The 15,763-nt window shown below is 45.1% G+C and overlaps 6 non-coding genes and 1 pseudogene across 6 annotated transcripts; all 7 read left to right on the forward strand.

Moving 5' to 3' along the window:
* The first annotated feature begins 1,070 nt into the window (after positions 1 to 1,070).
* On the forward strand, positions 1,071 to 1,261 carry LOC141224960 (U2 spliceosomal RNA). Its single transcript, XR_012292290.1, has one exon. It is a non-coding gene; the product is annotated as a U2 spliceosomal RNA (small nuclear RNA).
* A 1,115-nt stretch (positions 1,262 to 2,376) lies between these two features.
* Positions 2,377 to 2,567, forward strand: LOC141224961 (U2 spliceosomal RNA). The gene has a single exon (XR_012292291.1). It is a non-coding gene; the product is annotated as a U2 spliceosomal RNA (small nuclear RNA).
* A 1,115-nt stretch (positions 2,568 to 3,682) lies between these two features.
* LOC141224962 (U2 spliceosomal RNA) lies at positions 3,683 to 3,873 on the forward strand. The gene has a single exon (XR_012292292.1). It is a non-coding gene; the product is annotated as a U2 spliceosomal RNA (small nuclear RNA).
* Positions 3,874 to 4,988: 1,115 nt separating this feature from the next.
* On the forward strand, positions 4,989 to 5,179 carry LOC141224963 (U2 spliceosomal RNA). Its single transcript, XR_012292293.1, has one exon. It is a non-coding gene; the product is annotated as a U2 spliceosomal RNA (small nuclear RNA).
* Positions 5,180 to 7,182: 2,003 nt separating this feature from the next.
* Positions 7,183 to 7,358, forward strand: LOC141224480 (U2 spliceosomal RNA; annotated as a pseudogene).
* Positions 7,359 to 13,533: 6,175 nt separating this feature from the next.
* On the forward strand, positions 13,534 to 13,723 carry LOC141224516 (U2 spliceosomal RNA). The gene has a single exon (XR_012291916.1). It is a non-coding gene; the product is annotated as a U2 spliceosomal RNA (small nuclear RNA).
* A 1,115-nt stretch (positions 13,724 to 14,838) lies between these two features.
* Positions 14,839 to 15,029, forward strand: LOC141224965 (U2 spliceosomal RNA). The gene has a single exon (XR_012292294.1). It is a non-coding gene; the product is annotated as a U2 spliceosomal RNA (small nuclear RNA).
* The last annotated feature ends 734 nt before the right edge of the window (positions 15,030 to 15,763 follow it).

Raw genomic sequence — 15,763 nt, forward strand, 5'->3', positions numbered from 1 at the left:
TTTGTTCATTTTGCTTGTTTGTCGGATTTTGGGATGGACTCTTTGGCTTTGCTTTTCTTCTCCTCATTGGATTTTTCATGTTCAAAGTTGCAGAAGCCAGATTACAAGCTCATTTTGGTTCAACTTCAGCAACTGTGCATTGCATTGCCATGTAATGTGATGCAATGCTATCTTTCTAGCTCTCCCTTTTTACTTCCTTTTGGATAAACAGACATATTAGGCAAGCATTTTGGAGCTTTCACCTAAATAACTACAGGTGGTGAGATAAGCTGCACAATATAATTGACCTTTCAGTATATTGTTGCACACACACCATCTATTTAGCAAATGCCCTTGTTATCAACAGCAGCCTTTTAAACTCACCTGAGCTAACAGGTATGTGCGCTGGTTACTCTGCTGCGCTTAAAATTTCTTTTTTGGTTTGCTACAATGCCTTTTCTGAAACGTTGTCTCCTTCTGCTGGAACACTGACTTCTTTCATTTAATGCCTGCAGACTATAAAAGAGAACACAACCCAAAAAGTTTGGTTGATTAGTCTGTGGCATTCTGTTAAACTGTTGCTTATGGCGGTCTCTGTGAGCTTCTCAGCGACATTCAGCCAGCCAGGTATCCTGCCTGCAGTAGATGGAATGTGGCAATGGAACGCTGGCTGCGCGTGTCATAATAGGCTCTGAGCCTTTAAATACCTGTGCACAGCAGCAGCCACCTTCAGTCTGCTGCTGGACAGCCAGCAGCAGCAGCAGCAGGAGAGGTATGTAATCAGGAGCCCTCCTGCTAAGGGTAGACAGCTGCTCGTTCCACCCCACCCCCCGCCTTAATTGGTTCTCCTCCCTTCCAACGGTGTTGAGGCGGGTGGGAACAGCAGGGGGTGAAGGTGCTGTGTTTAAAGAGGTGGAGTTATGCAGATCTAAAACGCGTGGATTGCAGCAGCAGCAAGCCGAAAAGTGCAGGCATGTAAGGGATCTAGAGGTTGACAACATGTCTTCTTAACGGGAGTCCAGGAGCTCATCTCCACAAATGGACTTTTCAGGATCCTTGGGTGGCTCCGTAGTTTGAAACCAATTCTGGTTATCGCTTCTCGGCCTTTTGGCTAAGATCAAGTGTAGTATCTGTTCTTATCAGTTTAATATCTGATACGTCCCCTATCTGGGGACCATATATTAAATGGATTTTTAGAACAGGGAGATGGAAAAAGAGCTTGCTCTGTCCACTCCACGCATTGACCTGGTATTGCAGTATCTCCAGGACCGGTGCACCCCTTCTTTAATGCAGTTTCTAAAATCAGAAAGAATTGAATTCAATGTTTTTTGTTCATTTTGCTTGTTTGTCGGATTTTGGGATGGACTCTTTGGCTTTGCTTTTCTTCTCCTCATTGGATTTTTCATGTTCAAAGTTGCAGAAGCCAGATTACAAGCTCATTTTGGTTCAACTTCAGCAACTGTGCATTGCATTGCCATGTAATGTGATGCAATGCTATCTTTCTAGCTCTCCCTTTTTACTTCCTTTTGGATAAACAGACATATTAGGCAAGCATTTTGGAGCTTTCACCTAAATAACTACAGGTGGTGAGATAAGCTGCACAATATAATTGACCTTTCAGTATATTGTTGCACACACACCATCTATTTAGCAAATGCCCTTGTTATCAACAGCAGCCTTTTAAACTCACCTGAGCTAACAGGTATGTGCGCTGGTTACTCTGCTGCGCTTAAAATTTCTTTTTTGGTTTGCTACAATGCCTTTTCTGAAACGTTGTCTCCTTCTGCTGGAACACTGACTTCTTTCATTTAATGCCTGCAGACTATAAAAGAGAACCCAACCCAAAAAGTTTGGTTGATTAGTCTGTGGCATTCTGTTAAACTGTTGCTTATGGCGGTCTCTGTGAGCTTCTTAGCGACATTCAGCCAGCCAGGTATCCTGCCTGCAGTAGATGGAATGTGGCAATGGAACGCTGGCTGCGCGTGTCATAATAGGCTCTGAGCCTTTATATACCTGTGCACAGCAGCAGCCACCTTCAGTCTGCTGCTGGACAGCCAGCAGCAGCAGCAGCAGGAGAGGTATGTAATCAGGAGCCCTCCTGCTAAGGGTAGACAGCTGCTCGTTCCACCCCACCCCCCGCCTTAATTGGTTCTCCTCCCTTCCAACGGTGTTGAGGCGGGTGGGAACAGCAGGGGGTGAAGGTGCTGTGTTTAAAGAGGTGGAGTTATGCAGATCTAAAACGCGTGGATTGCAGCAGCAGCAAGCCGAAAAGTGCAGGCATGTAAGGGATCTAGAGGTTGACAACATGTCTTCTTAACGGGAGTCCAGGAGCTCATCTCCACAAATGGACTTTTCAGAATCCTTGGGTGGCTCCGTAGTTTGAAACCAATTCTGGTTATCGCTTCTCGGCCTTTTGGCTAAGATCAAGTGTAGTATCTGTTCTTATCAGTTTAATATCTGATACGTCCCCTATCTGGGGACCATATATTAAATGGATTTTTAGAACAGGGAGATGGAAAAAGAGCTTGCTCTGTCCACTCCACGCATTGACCTGGTATTGCAGTATCTCCAGGACCGGTGCACCCCTTCTTTAATGCAGTTTCTAAAATCAGAAAGAATTGAATTCAATGTTTTTTGTTCATTTTGCTTGTTTGTCGGATTTTGGGATGGACTCTTTGGCTTTGCTTTTCTTCTCCTCATTGGATTTTTCATGTTCAAAGTTGCAGAAGCCAGATTACAAGCTCATTTTGGTTCAACTTCAGCAACTGTGCATTGCATTGCCATGTAATGTGATGCAATGCTATCTTTCTAGCTCTCCCTTTTTACTTCCTTTTGGATAAACAGACATATTAGGCAAGCATTTTGGAGCTTTCACCTAAATAACTACAGGTGGTGAGATAAGCTGCACAATATAATTGACCTTTCAGTATATTGTTGCACACACACCATCTATTTAGCAAATGCCCTTGTTATCAACAGCAGCCTTTTAAACTCACCTGAGCTAACAGGTATGTGCGCTGGTTACTCTGCTGCGCTTAAAATTTCTTTTTTGGTTTGCTACAATGCCTTTTCTGAAACGTTGTCTCCTTCTGCTGGAACACTGACTTCTTTCATTTAATGCCTGCAGACTATAAAAGAGAACCCAACCCAAAAAGTTTGGTTGATTAGTCTGTGGCATTCTGTTAAACTGTTGCTTATGGCGGTCTCTGTGAGCTTCTCAGCGACATTCAGCCAGCCAGGTATCCTGCCTGCAGTAGATGGAATGTGGCAATGGAACGCTGGCTGCGCGTGTCATAATAGGCTCTGAGCCTTTATATACCTGTGCACAGCAGCAGCCACCTTCAGTCTGCTGCTGGACAGCCAGCAGCAGCAGCAGCAGGAGAGGTATGTAATCAGGAGCCCTCCTGCTAAGGGTAGACAGCTGCTCGTTCCACCCCACCCCCCGCCTTAATTGGTTCTCCTCCCTTCCAACGGTGTTGAGGCGGGTGGGAACAGCAGGGGGTGAAGGTGCTGTGTTTAAAGAGGTGGAGTTATGCAGATCTAAAACGCGTGGATTGCAGCAGCAGCAAGCCGAAAAGTGCAGGCATGTAAGGGATCTAGAGGTTGACAACATGTCTTCTTAACGGGAGTCCAGGAGCTCATCTCCACAAATGGACTTTTCAGGATCCTTGGGTGGCTCCGTAGTTTGAAACCAATTCTGGTTATCGCTTCTCGGCCTTTTGGCTAAGATCAAGTGTAGTATCTGTTCTTATCAGTTTAATATCTGATACGTCCCCTATCTGGGGACCATATATTAAATGGATTTTTAGAACAGGGAGATGGAAAAAGAGCTTGCTCTGTCCACTCCACGCATTGACCTGGTATTGCAGTATCTCCAGGACCGGTGCACCCCTTCTTTAATGCAGTTTCTAAAATCAGAAAGAATTGAATTCAATGTTTTTTGTTCATTTTGCTTGTTTGTCGGATTTTGGGATGGACTCTTTGGCTTTGCTTTTCTTCTCCTCATTGGATTTTTCATGTTCAAAGTTGCAGAAGCCAGATTACAAGCTCATTTTGGTTCAACTTCAGCAACTGTGCATTGCATTGCCATGTAATGTGATGCAATGCTATCTTTCTAGCTCTCCCTTTTTACTTCCTTTTGGATAAACAGACATATTAGGCAAGCATTTTGGAGCTTTCACCTAAATAACTACAGGTGGTGAGATAAGCTGCACAATATAATTGACCTTTCAGTATATTGTTGCACACACACCATCTATTTAGCAAATGCCCTTGTTATCAACAGCAGCCTTTTAAACTCACCTGAGCTAACAGGTATGTGCGCTGGTTACTCTGCTGCGCTTAAAATTTCTTTTTTGGTTTGCTACAATGCCTTTTCTGAAACGTTGTCTCCTTCTGCTGGAACACTGACTTCTTTCATTTAATGCCTGCAGACTATAAAAGAGAACCCAACCCAAAAAGTTTGGTTGATTAGTCTGTGGCATTCTGTTAAACTGTTGCTTATGGCGGTCTCTGTGAGCTTCTCAGCGACATTCAGCCAGCCAGGTATCCTGCCTGCAGTAGATGGAATGTGGCAATGGAACGCTGGCTGCGCGTGTCATAATAGGCTCTGAGCCTTTATATACCTGTGCACAGCAGCAGCCACCTTCAGTCTGCTGCTGGACAGCCAGCAGCAGCAGCAGCAGGAGAGGTATGTAATCAGGAGCCCTCCTGCTAAGGGTAGACAGCTGCTCGTTCCACCCCACCCCCCGCCTTAATTGGTTCTCCTCCCTTCCAACGGTGTTGAGGCGGGTGGGAACAGCAGGGGGTGAAGGTGCTGTGTTTAAAGAGGTGGAGTTATGCAGATCTAAAACGCGTGGATTGCAGCAGCAGCAAGCCGAAAAGTGCAGGCATGTAAGGGATCTAGAGGTTGACAACATGTCTTCTTAACGGGAGTCCAGGAGCTCATCTCCACAAATGGACTTTTCAGGATCCTTGGGTGGCTCCGTAGTTTGAAACCAATTCTGGTTATCGCTTCTCGGCCTTTTGGCTAAGATCAAGTGTAGTATCTGTTCTTATCAGTTTAATATCTGATACGTCCCCTATCTGGGGACCATATATTAAATGGATTTTTAGAACAGGGAGATGGAAAAAGAGCTTGCTCTGTCCACTCCACGCATTGACCTGGTATTGCAGTATCTCCAGGACCGGTGCACCCCTTCTTTAATGCAGTTTCTAAAATCAGAAAGAATTGAATTCAATGTTTTTTGTTCATTTTGCTTGTTTGTCGGATTTTGGGATGGACTCTTTGGCTTTGCTTTTCTTCTCCTCATTGGATTTTTCATGTTCAAAGTTGCAGAAGCCAGATTACAAGCTCATTTTGGTTCAACTTCAGCAACTGTGCATTGCATTGCCATGTAATGTGATGCAATGCTATCTTTCTAGCTCTCCCTTTTTACTTCCTTTTGGATAAACAGACATATTAGGCAAGCATTTTGGAGCTTTCACCTAAATAACTACAGGTGGTGAGATAAGCTGCACAATATAATTGACCTTTCAGTATATTGTTGCACACACACCATCTATTTAGCAAATGCCCTTGTTATCAACAGCAGCCTTTTAAACTCACCTGAGCTAACAGGTATGTGCGCTGGTTACTCTGCTGCGCTTAAAATTTCTTTTTTGGTTTGCTACAATGCCTTTTCTGAAACGTTGTCTCCTTCTGCTGGAACACTGACTTCTTTCATTTAATGCCTGCAGACTATAAAAGAGAACCCAACCCAAAAAGTTTGGTTGATTAGTCTGTGGCATTCTGTTAAACTGTTGCTTATGGCGGTCTCTGTGAGCTTCTCAGTGACATTCAGCCAGCCAGGTATCCTGCCTGCAGTAGATGGAATGTGGCAATGGAACGCTGGCTGCGCGTGTCATAATAGGCTCTGAGCCTTTATATACCTGTGCACAGCAGCAGCCACCTTCAGTCTGCTGCTGGACAGCCAGCAGCAGCAGCAGCAGGAGAGGTATGTAATCAGGAGCCCTCCTGCTAAGGGTAGACAGCTGCTCGTTCCACCCCACCCCCCGCCTTAATTGGTTCTCCTCCCTTCCAACGGTGTTGAGGCGGGTGGGAACAGCAGGGGGTGAAGGTGCTGTGTTTAAAGAGGTGGAGTTATGCAGATCTAAAACGCGTGGATTGCAGCAGCAGCAAGCCGAAAAGTGCAGGCATGTAAGGGATCTAGAGGTTGACAACATGTCTTCTTAACGGGAGTCCAGGAGCTCATCTCCACAAATGGACTTTTCAGGATCCTTGGGTGGCTCCGTAGTTTGAAACCAATTCTGGTTATCGCTTCTCGGCCTTTTCGCTAAGATCAAGTGTAGTATCTTTCGAAAAGGCGGTTTTGGATGTTGGCCGCCCTAGTAGATTGATACATTATGCACACTGGGGTTTAGGCGCTTGTTAGTACGCCAGTTGGCTAATATAGTCATCTGGTGGAAAGCATGGCCCCCCAGGATCGACGCCATTGGGCCGGGGAAGATCGAAAGCCCGAAGTGTGAAGTGCCCCAGGAGTGGTGACCCTGGGGTGCCTTAACTCACTGGGATTGGGAACCCCACTTGAGTTTATGGCACATTTGCACTAGCACTTCAATATTTCTTTCTTCACACACACCCTTATTCCGGGCCTTCTGGCCTTAGGATGGGGAATTTTTCAATTCCCGGTCGAAGGTCCGGGCAGTATTATACTGTGAAACCTTCACTATTTATTTAATTTTTTTTGTCACTGTGTGTCCACTTTTTCACGTGTGTCCACGTCCTTACTAGGATTTTGTCGGGATGCGGTTCCCTTACGGGTTCCTCTCTTGGCAGGTCTAGGGGGGGAGTGTGTGGCCATCAGGTTCCGCTCCCCCCTGAACCCCCCTGGCTCTCCTCTTTCGGGAGGAGAGCATTGTTGGCTCCCCTCTTCCGGGAGGGGAGCACAGTCTTTGGCTCCCAGTGCCTTGCTCGGGTGAGAACTCGGGCAGGTATTGGGGGTAAGATTGGGTCGCCTCTGGCTCCGGCTGGAGGTGGCTATTTGTCCCTGTTCCTCGCTGTGGCCTTCTGTCTCGGAGGGACGGGGAATGGTTTGGGGGACCCTTCTCCTTTTGGAGAGGGTTTTAAGAAGACCAGCATCCTAGTGCACTTTTTTTGTGGCACTTGTCACTTTTTTAAGCGCACTCGGGTTTTGTACACGAATTCGGGCTTTCAAAAAAAAAAATCTGTTCTTATCAGTTTAATATCTGATACGTCCCCTATCTGGGGACCATATATTAAATGGATTTTTAGAACAGGGAGATGGAAAAAGAGCTTGCTCTGTCCACTCCACGCATTGACCTGGTATTGCAGTATCTCCAGGACCGGTGCACCCCTTCTTTAATGCAGTTTCTAAAATCAGAAAGAATTGAATTCAATGTTTTTTGTTCATTTTGCTTGTTTGTCGGATTTTGGGATGGACTCTTTGGCTTTGCTTTTCTTCTCCTCATTGGATTTTTCATGTTCAAAGTTGCAGAAGCCAGATTACAAGCTCATTTTGGTTCAACTTCAGCAACTGTGCATTGCATTGCCATGTAATGTGATGCAATGCTATCTTTCTAGCTCTCCCTTTTTACTTCCTTTTGGATAAACAGACATATTAGGCAAGCATTTTGGAGCTTTCACCTAAATAACTACAGGTGGTGAGATAAGCTGCACAATATAATTGACCTTTCAGTATATTGTTGCACACACACCATCTATTTAGCAAATGCCCTTGTTATCAACAGCAGCCTTTTAAACTCACCTGAGCTAACAGGTATGTGCGCTGGTTACTCTGCTGCGCTTAAAATTTCTTTTTTGGTTTGCTACAATGCCTTTTCTGAAACGTTGTCTCCTTCTGCTGGAACACTGACTTCTTTCATTTAATGCCTGCAGACTATAAAAGAGAACCCAACCCAAAAAGTTTGGTTGATTAGTCTGTGGCATTCTGTTAAACTGTTGCTTATGGCGGTCTCTGTGAGCTTCTCAGCGACATTCAGCCAGCCAGGTATCCTGCCTGCAGTAGATGGAATGTGGCAATGGAACGCTGGCTGCGCGTGTCATAATAGGCTCTGAGCCTTTATATACCTGTGCACAGCAGCAGCCACCTTCAGTCTGCTGCTGGACAGCCAGCAGCAGCAGCAGCAGGAGAGGTATGTAATCAGGAGCCCTCCTGCTAAGGGTAGACAGCTGCTCGTTCCACCCCACCCCCCGCCTTAATTGGTTCTCCTCCCTTCCAACGGTGTTGAGGCGGGTGGGAACAGCAGGGGGTGAAGGTGCTGTGTTTAAAGAGGTGGAGTTATGCAGATCTAAAACGCGTGGATTGCAGCAGCAGCAAGCCGAAAAGTGCAGGCATGTAAGGGATCTAGAGGTTGACAACATGTCTTCTTAACGGGAGTCCAGGAGCTCATCTCCACAAATGGACTTTTCAGGATCCTTGGGTGGCTCCGTAGTTTGAAACCAATTCTGGTTATCGCTTCTCGGCCTTTTGGCACGATCTATCAGGTTTACCTGTGTGGTCTTGCCTGTGAGGTGCTCTTGGTACCCTTTCTCTCGGCCTGGGGGGATCGTTCCTTTTCGGAGGAACTTAACCCCCCTGCTGCTATTGGGAGGAAGGATTAGTCCGGGAGCAACGGGAAGGGATCCCATGAAGGCTTGCGCCTTTCAGAGAGAAGAGTCGGTACGTTCCTGAGTGAAGGATGCCGGCAACGCTCACATATTCATCGGGTGATGCCCGGATGCGGAACACCGTGAGGATTGAAGTTGGAGCAGGATCGAGGACGGAGAAGAATTTGGATTACATCTGCCATAGGATTCTGCTTGGAGTTCTGGAGTTTCGGCGGGAAGACATATTCTGCTTCCAGGACAATGAGTACAAGGGGACTTACACCATCACCTTCAAGAGCCAGGGATGCTGTCACCAACTCGTACAAAAGGTAAATGAGAAAAACTACTTGGATGAATTGGATGGACTAACCTTTTGTCTCTTGTATGCCTATGACGAGATCCCTATCGTGGTGCATTTCCCGAACCCCTTTGTGGAAGCTGCAGACATCTCGACCTACCTTATCCGTTATTGTGACGATCTGAGATACCTGGGCACTGTGAAGAACGCGGTAGGCTTCTGGTGCGGCAAGAGGAGGTACATGGCCCGTCTAAAGAGGGACCCAAGCGGAGTGGGAGGAATGCTACACCCTCCCTCAACATTTGTGATCGGTAAGAGCAGAGGCTACTTATTTTACCCTGGAATGCCGGTATGTTGCAGGAACTGTGGACAAATGGGTCATACCCAAACGTCCTGCACAGGCAGGAAAGTAGACCGCTGCAATAATTGCAGCTGTTACGGACATTTAATGAAGGACTGTCCCGCTGGGAGGAAATGCAATCTTTGTGGTGAGGCGGGGCACATGTTCCGAGGATGCCCCAACAGGACCAGGACCAGGACCTACGCAGAAGCTGCATCTTCTGCAGCTGAGCCGATGCGCCCGCCGGTCTTCACTGGCGGGCCGGCGTCGGAGGGCGGTTCGAAGGGCGAGAAGGCTGGGATGGAGCAGGGAGCCGGAGGCCCCTCTGGGGCGGCCCCTGCATCGAAGTCCCTTAACGATGGGCGGACCTCGCATGGACCGGAGCGGAGGGGTCCTCCTTCTGGGAGGGTATCCTCCGTGTCGATGGTTCCCGATACCGATCCTGTTGGGCTGGAGGGTGGTGCCCCTGTGCGGTTGGCTACAGGGGACCACGCAGCGATGGCCTCAGGATCTTCCAGGGCGATTAGCCAGCCAGATGAGGGGGCTTTGCTTCTAGGTGGCGAACATCAGGGAATCGGTGTTGGTGATCTTATCCTGATGGACCAGTCTCTCCCCCTGGAGGAGGTGGAGGAAGAGGAGGACTGCACCAGTGACCTAGTGGAGTCTGCCCCGAAAAAGAGACGGAATGTCGAAGCCCCAGTGTCTCCTGGAATGTGGCTGGGAACCGTGACCTACGAGGGGGCAACCGCCGGCTCACAGAATATCGAGTCGTTTGGGTCCTCTAGCCCGGATGTCCTGGAGCAATTTGACATACAGGGCTTTGAGTCAGGTGTCCTCATGGAAGATCCACCACCCTGACCTATGAATGCCGACATCAAGACTTGTCTCACTGAATGTGAGGTCATTAAAGAGCCCAGTTCGTAGGGCTGCTCTATTCAAGTATTTAGAAACCGCTGACTTTGACATTTGTTTATTACAGGAATGCGGGATACAACATGCACTAAATTATAATGACATCAAGACAGATTGGAGACTGGGGCCCTCCATCTGGTCTGGCTCCAATGACAACAAGTCAGCGGGGGTGGGCTTCCTCTGTCGTGGGAGAAATATTACTGTAAATGCTGTCACAGAAATAGTACCAGGCAGAGTGGTTTTAGTGCATTTTAAATTTAATGGTTTTACCCTACGTGTAATGAATATTTATGCTCCCCCTGATAAGCAAGAGAGAATTAATTTATTTGGGATATTGCCATTGTACTGTACTGGGTCATCTCCCCTGATCGTAGGGGGTGATTTTAATTGTCTTTGTGCTAGTGAACAACGAGCGGGGGGTGACCCTTTACGCAAATTGGATAAGTCATGTCATCTATTGAAAGATTTTATAACTGATTTTAAATTATGCGATGCGTGGAGGTCACTCCTGCCGACGGACCCTGGTTATACGTGGTCCGGAAGAGGGGTGTCCTCCAGGATCGATTTTATTTTCCTATCAGATGACTTTAACCCTGTAAAATGTGTTTTAACATCAAATATATTTTCTGACCATAAGGGCTTGGAGGTGCACCTAGAATACCGGGATGAACAGAGGGTCAACAGGGGCCTCTGGCGTCTAAGTACTTACCTGCTGGAGGACCCTCTGATTCGACAAGACTTTGGTAAAGCCTATCAAGCCTGGCGGCGACAAAAACCTTCTGATGCCCCTATGGTAACCTGGTGGGAAAATTTGAAAAAAAAAGTCAGAATGTTTTTTATAAAAGCAGGGAGACGTAAAGCTAGAGAGAAAAAAAGATGTTTTAGTGATCTTAACACCAAACTACAAACACTTTTTAAATTCAAAGAGCTAGGGGTGGAGGTGGGAGATGATATTGCTAGCCTAAAAACTGAAATCCAGAACTGCATAGACACAAAGGGGAAAGAGATTATTTTTAACTCTAGAGTGCAGCACTTGGAGGAGGGGGAGAAGTGCTCTCGCTTCTTCTTCAAAAAAGTCATGGATAAAAGAGAAGTGATCACAAATCTAGAGGGTGAAACATCTATGCAGGGAATGTTGAATGCTACTTTTAACTTTTATAAGCATCTTTTTAGTAAAAAGTGTATAGATGAGTCCTTTTTATCTGATGCTCTTAATGATCTCGATTTTAAGTTAAATTTTACAGACCAGGAGTTTTTAGAACGCGATATTGTTTTAGAGGAATTATTTTATGTTTTTAAAAGTTTCTCTAAGGGTAAAGCACCTGGGTGTGACGGACTACCTGTAGAATTTTACCTTACTTTTTGGGACATTTTAAAAGAGGACCTTTTTATGCTTTTTAAAGAAGTTTTTATTTCTGAACAGTTGCCATTTTCGTGGAGGAGAGGAGTGGTGTCTTTGATATATAAAAAAGGTGATCGCAGTGCTCTAGCGAATTGGAGACCCATAACTCTCCTAAACGTTGATTACAAGGTACTTGCTAAGGTGGTTGCAAACCGGCTCAGGAATGTCATTGCCAAACTAATCCAGCCTGAGCAGGTTTGTAGTGTACCAGGCAGAAGTATTTCAGAGGTTTTAAACGTATTAAGGGATGTAATTTGGTATTCCAGAGACCGGGGTCAAAATGTAGCTCTTTTAGCCCTAGATTTTGAAAAAGCTTTCGATAGAGTCTCTCATAGATTTCTTTTTAGAGTTTTAAAAAGAATGGGTATCCCTAATATGCTTTTAAATTGTATTAAGATTTTATATAAAAATTGTTTTAGTCAAATTTCTCTTAATGGCTTTTTAACAGATGGAGTTCCCCTTGAGTCCGGAGTGAAGCAGGGATGCCCCTTGTCGCCCATCCTGTTCATCTGCGCCATGGAGCCCCTGCTGAGCGCAATAAGGAAAGACAAAGTGATTAGAGGGGTTCCTGTTCCTGGCGGAGGTGGCAGTGATGTGAGAGTCTTTGGCTACATGGATGACGTGACGGTTGTGTGCGTGGACCCTGCTTCCCTCCGGAGGGCGGTGTTGCGCATTGAATTTTTTTCCCAGGCATCCGGGTTTAAACTTAATTTAAATAAATCTGAATGTCTGACTTTGGGATCCTGGGACACCGCCCAACTCCCGCAGCTCACTATAAAACGAGACAATGTAAAAATTCTTGGAGTTGTTTTTAACGAGGAGAATGTGGGAACTCAAAGCTGGGAGAATGTCATAGAAAAAATGTCAAAGAAAATATCATTTTGGGGTTTGAGGTCCCTAACAATGGAGGGGAAAATTTTAATTATAAAATCAGTGTTGTTACCCCTCATACTGTATATAGCTATGGTGTACCCCCCCTCTGATGTTTTAATTAAAAAAATGACTAGGATGATCTTTATGTTTTTATGGAACTCCAAAATGGAAAAATTAAGGCGGGAAATAATGAGGAAGAATAAAATGAACGGCGGAAGGGATGTCCCCGACTTACATATTTATTTGTATTTAAATTATTTCTGCTTTTGTTTCAAACATTTTAATGGTAATAGTGCGCTAAGTTATTTTTTAAAATATACTTGTGGGATGATTTTTAAAAGATGGTTTAAGTTGTCGTTGAATTCCCCTGTTTTACTATGCCCCCCCAAACACCAAGCAATCTTAGAAAAGACTGTTCGATTTTATAGCCTTGGTGATTTTAATATGGACATTTTTAAAGACCGCAAGAAGCTTTTATCTTTTCTGAGGAGGAATGAAGATGTGACCCCCATAGTAAATTTCTCAGAAGAGAGATCGAAGCAAGTTTGGAAGAATGTCTTCAGGAAATTCTTAGCAAATGGACATAAGGACATCGCATGGATGGTGGTCCACCAGTGCCTCCCCACCAGAGAGTTTCAACACAGGAGAGGCCTGGTGGCCAGAGCAAAATGCCCGAGAGACTCATGTGTTAATGACGAAACCACCTTGCACCTTATGTGGAATTGCCCATTTGCACAGGAACTTTGGCACAAAGTTGGGATTCTTTTAAAATGGACTTGCGGTTTAAGAGATTTTAACCATGAATATGTTTTATATGGCCTTTTTAAATGTCCGACCCCTCAACAGTATTGTATATGTTGGTGTATGATTAACTGTTTTAAAGACGCCCTTTGGAAGGCACGCAATATTTTACTTTTTAAACGTGATGCTATTTCTGTGAAGGATTGTCTTAAAATTGCTTTTAGTCAGATGTATATTTATTACTTGAGGGATGTCAAATGTATTGGGAGAAGGGATGCCAATCGTATATGGGGTTTTTATGGGTGGAATTCTGTGTTTTATTAATGTATTGTTTGTGTTGCTGTTTTTGATTGTAAACCATCTTTTACGCACATAATAAAATATGTTGAAACCTGATCTGTTCCTATCAGTTTAATATCTGATACGTCCCCTATCTGGGGACCATATATTAAATGGATTTTTAGAACAGGGAGATGGAAAAAGAGCTTGCTCTGTCCACTCCACGCATTGACCTGGTATTGCAGTATCTCCAGGACCGGTGCACCCCTTCTTTAATGCAGTTTCTAAAATCAGAAAGAATTGAATTCAATGTTTTTTGTTCATTTTGCTTGTTTGTCGGATTTTGGGATGGACTCTTTGGCTTTGCTTTTCTTCTCCTCATTGGATTTTTCATGTTCAAAGTTGCAGAAGCCAGATTACAAGCTCATTTTGGTTCAACTTCAGCAACTGTGCATTGCATTGCCATGTAATGTGATGCAATGCTATCTTTCTAGCTCTCCCTTTTTACTTCCTTTTGGATAAACAGACATATTAGGCAAGCATTTTGGAGCTTTCACCTAAATAACTACAGGTGGTGAGATAAGCTGCACAATATAATTGACCTTTCAGTATATTGTTGCACACACACCATCTATTTAGCAAATGCCCTTGTTATCAACAGCAGCCTTTTAAACTCACCTGAGCTAACAGGTATGTGCGCTGGTTACTCTGCTGCGCTTAAAATTTCTTTTTTGGTTTGCTACAATGCCTTTTCTGAAACGTTGTCTCCTTCTGCTGGAACACTGACTTCTTTCATTTAATGCCTGCAGACTATAAAAGAGAACCCAACCCAAAAAGTTTGGTTGATTAGTCTGTGGCATTCTGTTAAACTGTTGCTTATGGCGGTCTCTGTGAGCTTCTCAGCGACATTCAGCCAGCCAGGTATCCTGCCTGCAGTAGATGGAATGTGGCAATGGAACGCTGGCTGCGCGTGTCATAATAGGCTCTGAGCCTTTATATACCTGTGCACAGCAGCAGCCACCTTCAGTCTGCTGCTGGACAGCCAGCAGCAGCAGCAGCAGGAGAGGTATGTAATCAGGAGCCCTCCTGCTAAGGGTAGACAGCTGCTCGTTCCACCCCACCCCCCGCCTTAATTGGTTCTCCTCCCTTCCAACGGTGTTGAGGCGGGTGGGAACAGCAGGGGGTGAAGGTGCTGTGTTTAAAGAGGTGGAGTTATGCAGATCTAAAACGCGTGGATTGCAGCAGCAGCAAGCCGAAAAGTGCAGGCATGTAAGGGATCTAGAGGTTGACAACATGTCTTCTTAACGGGAGTCCAGGAACTCATCTCCACAAATGGACTTTTCAGGATCCTTGGGTGGCTCCGTAGTTTGAAACCAATTCTGGTTATCGCTTCTCGGCCTTTTGGCTAAGATCAAGTGTAGTATCTGTTCTTATCAGTTTAATATCTGATACGTCCCCTATCTGGGGACCATATATTAAATGGATTTTTAGAACAGGGAGATGGAAAAAGAGCTTGCTCTGTCCACTCCACGCATTGACCTGGTATTGCAGTATCTCCAGGACCGGTGCACCCCTTCTTTAATGCAGTTTCTAAAATCAGAAAGAATTGAATTCAATGTTTTTTGTTCATTTTGCTTGTTTGTCGGATTTTGGGATGGACTCTTTGGCTTTGCTTTTCTTCTCCTCATTGGATTTTTCATGTTCAAAGTTGCAGAAGCCAGATTACAAGCTCATTTTGGTTCAACTTCAGCAACTGTGCATTGCATTGCCATGTAATGTGATGCAATGCTATCTTTCTAGCTCTCCCTTTTTACTTCCTTTTGGATAAACAGACATATTAGGCAAGCATTTTGGAGCTTTCACCTAAATAACTACAGGTGGTGAGATAAGCTGCACAATATAATTGACCTTTCAGTATATTGTTGCACACACACCATCTATTTAGCAAATGCCCTTGTTATCAACAGCAGCCTTTTAAACTCACCTGAGCTAACAGGTATGTGCGCTGGTTACTCTGCTGCGCTTAAAATTTCTTTTTTGGTTTGCTACAATGCCTTTTCTGAAACGTTGTCTCCTTCTGCTGGAACACTGACTTCTTTCATTTAATGCCTGCAGACTATAAAAGAGAACCCAACCCAAAAAGTTTGGTTGATTAGTCTGTGGCATTCTGTTAAACTGTTGCTTATGGCGGTCTCTGTGAGCTTCTCAGCGACATTCAGCCAGCCAGGTATCCTGCCTGCAGTAGATGGAATGTGGCAATGGAACGCTGGCTGCGCGTGTCATAATAGGCTCTGAGCCTTTATATACCTG

This window comes from Phyllobates terribilis, unplaced genomic scaffold, assembly GCF_046119375.1.
Source record: "Phyllobates terribilis strain yellow unplaced genomic scaffold, ASM4611937v1 Scaffold_393__1_contigs__length_1774422, whole genome shotgun sequence".
NCBI classification, from domain to species: domain Eukaryota; kingdom Metazoa; phylum Chordata; class Amphibia; order Anura; family Dendrobatidae; genus Phyllobates; species Phyllobates terribilis.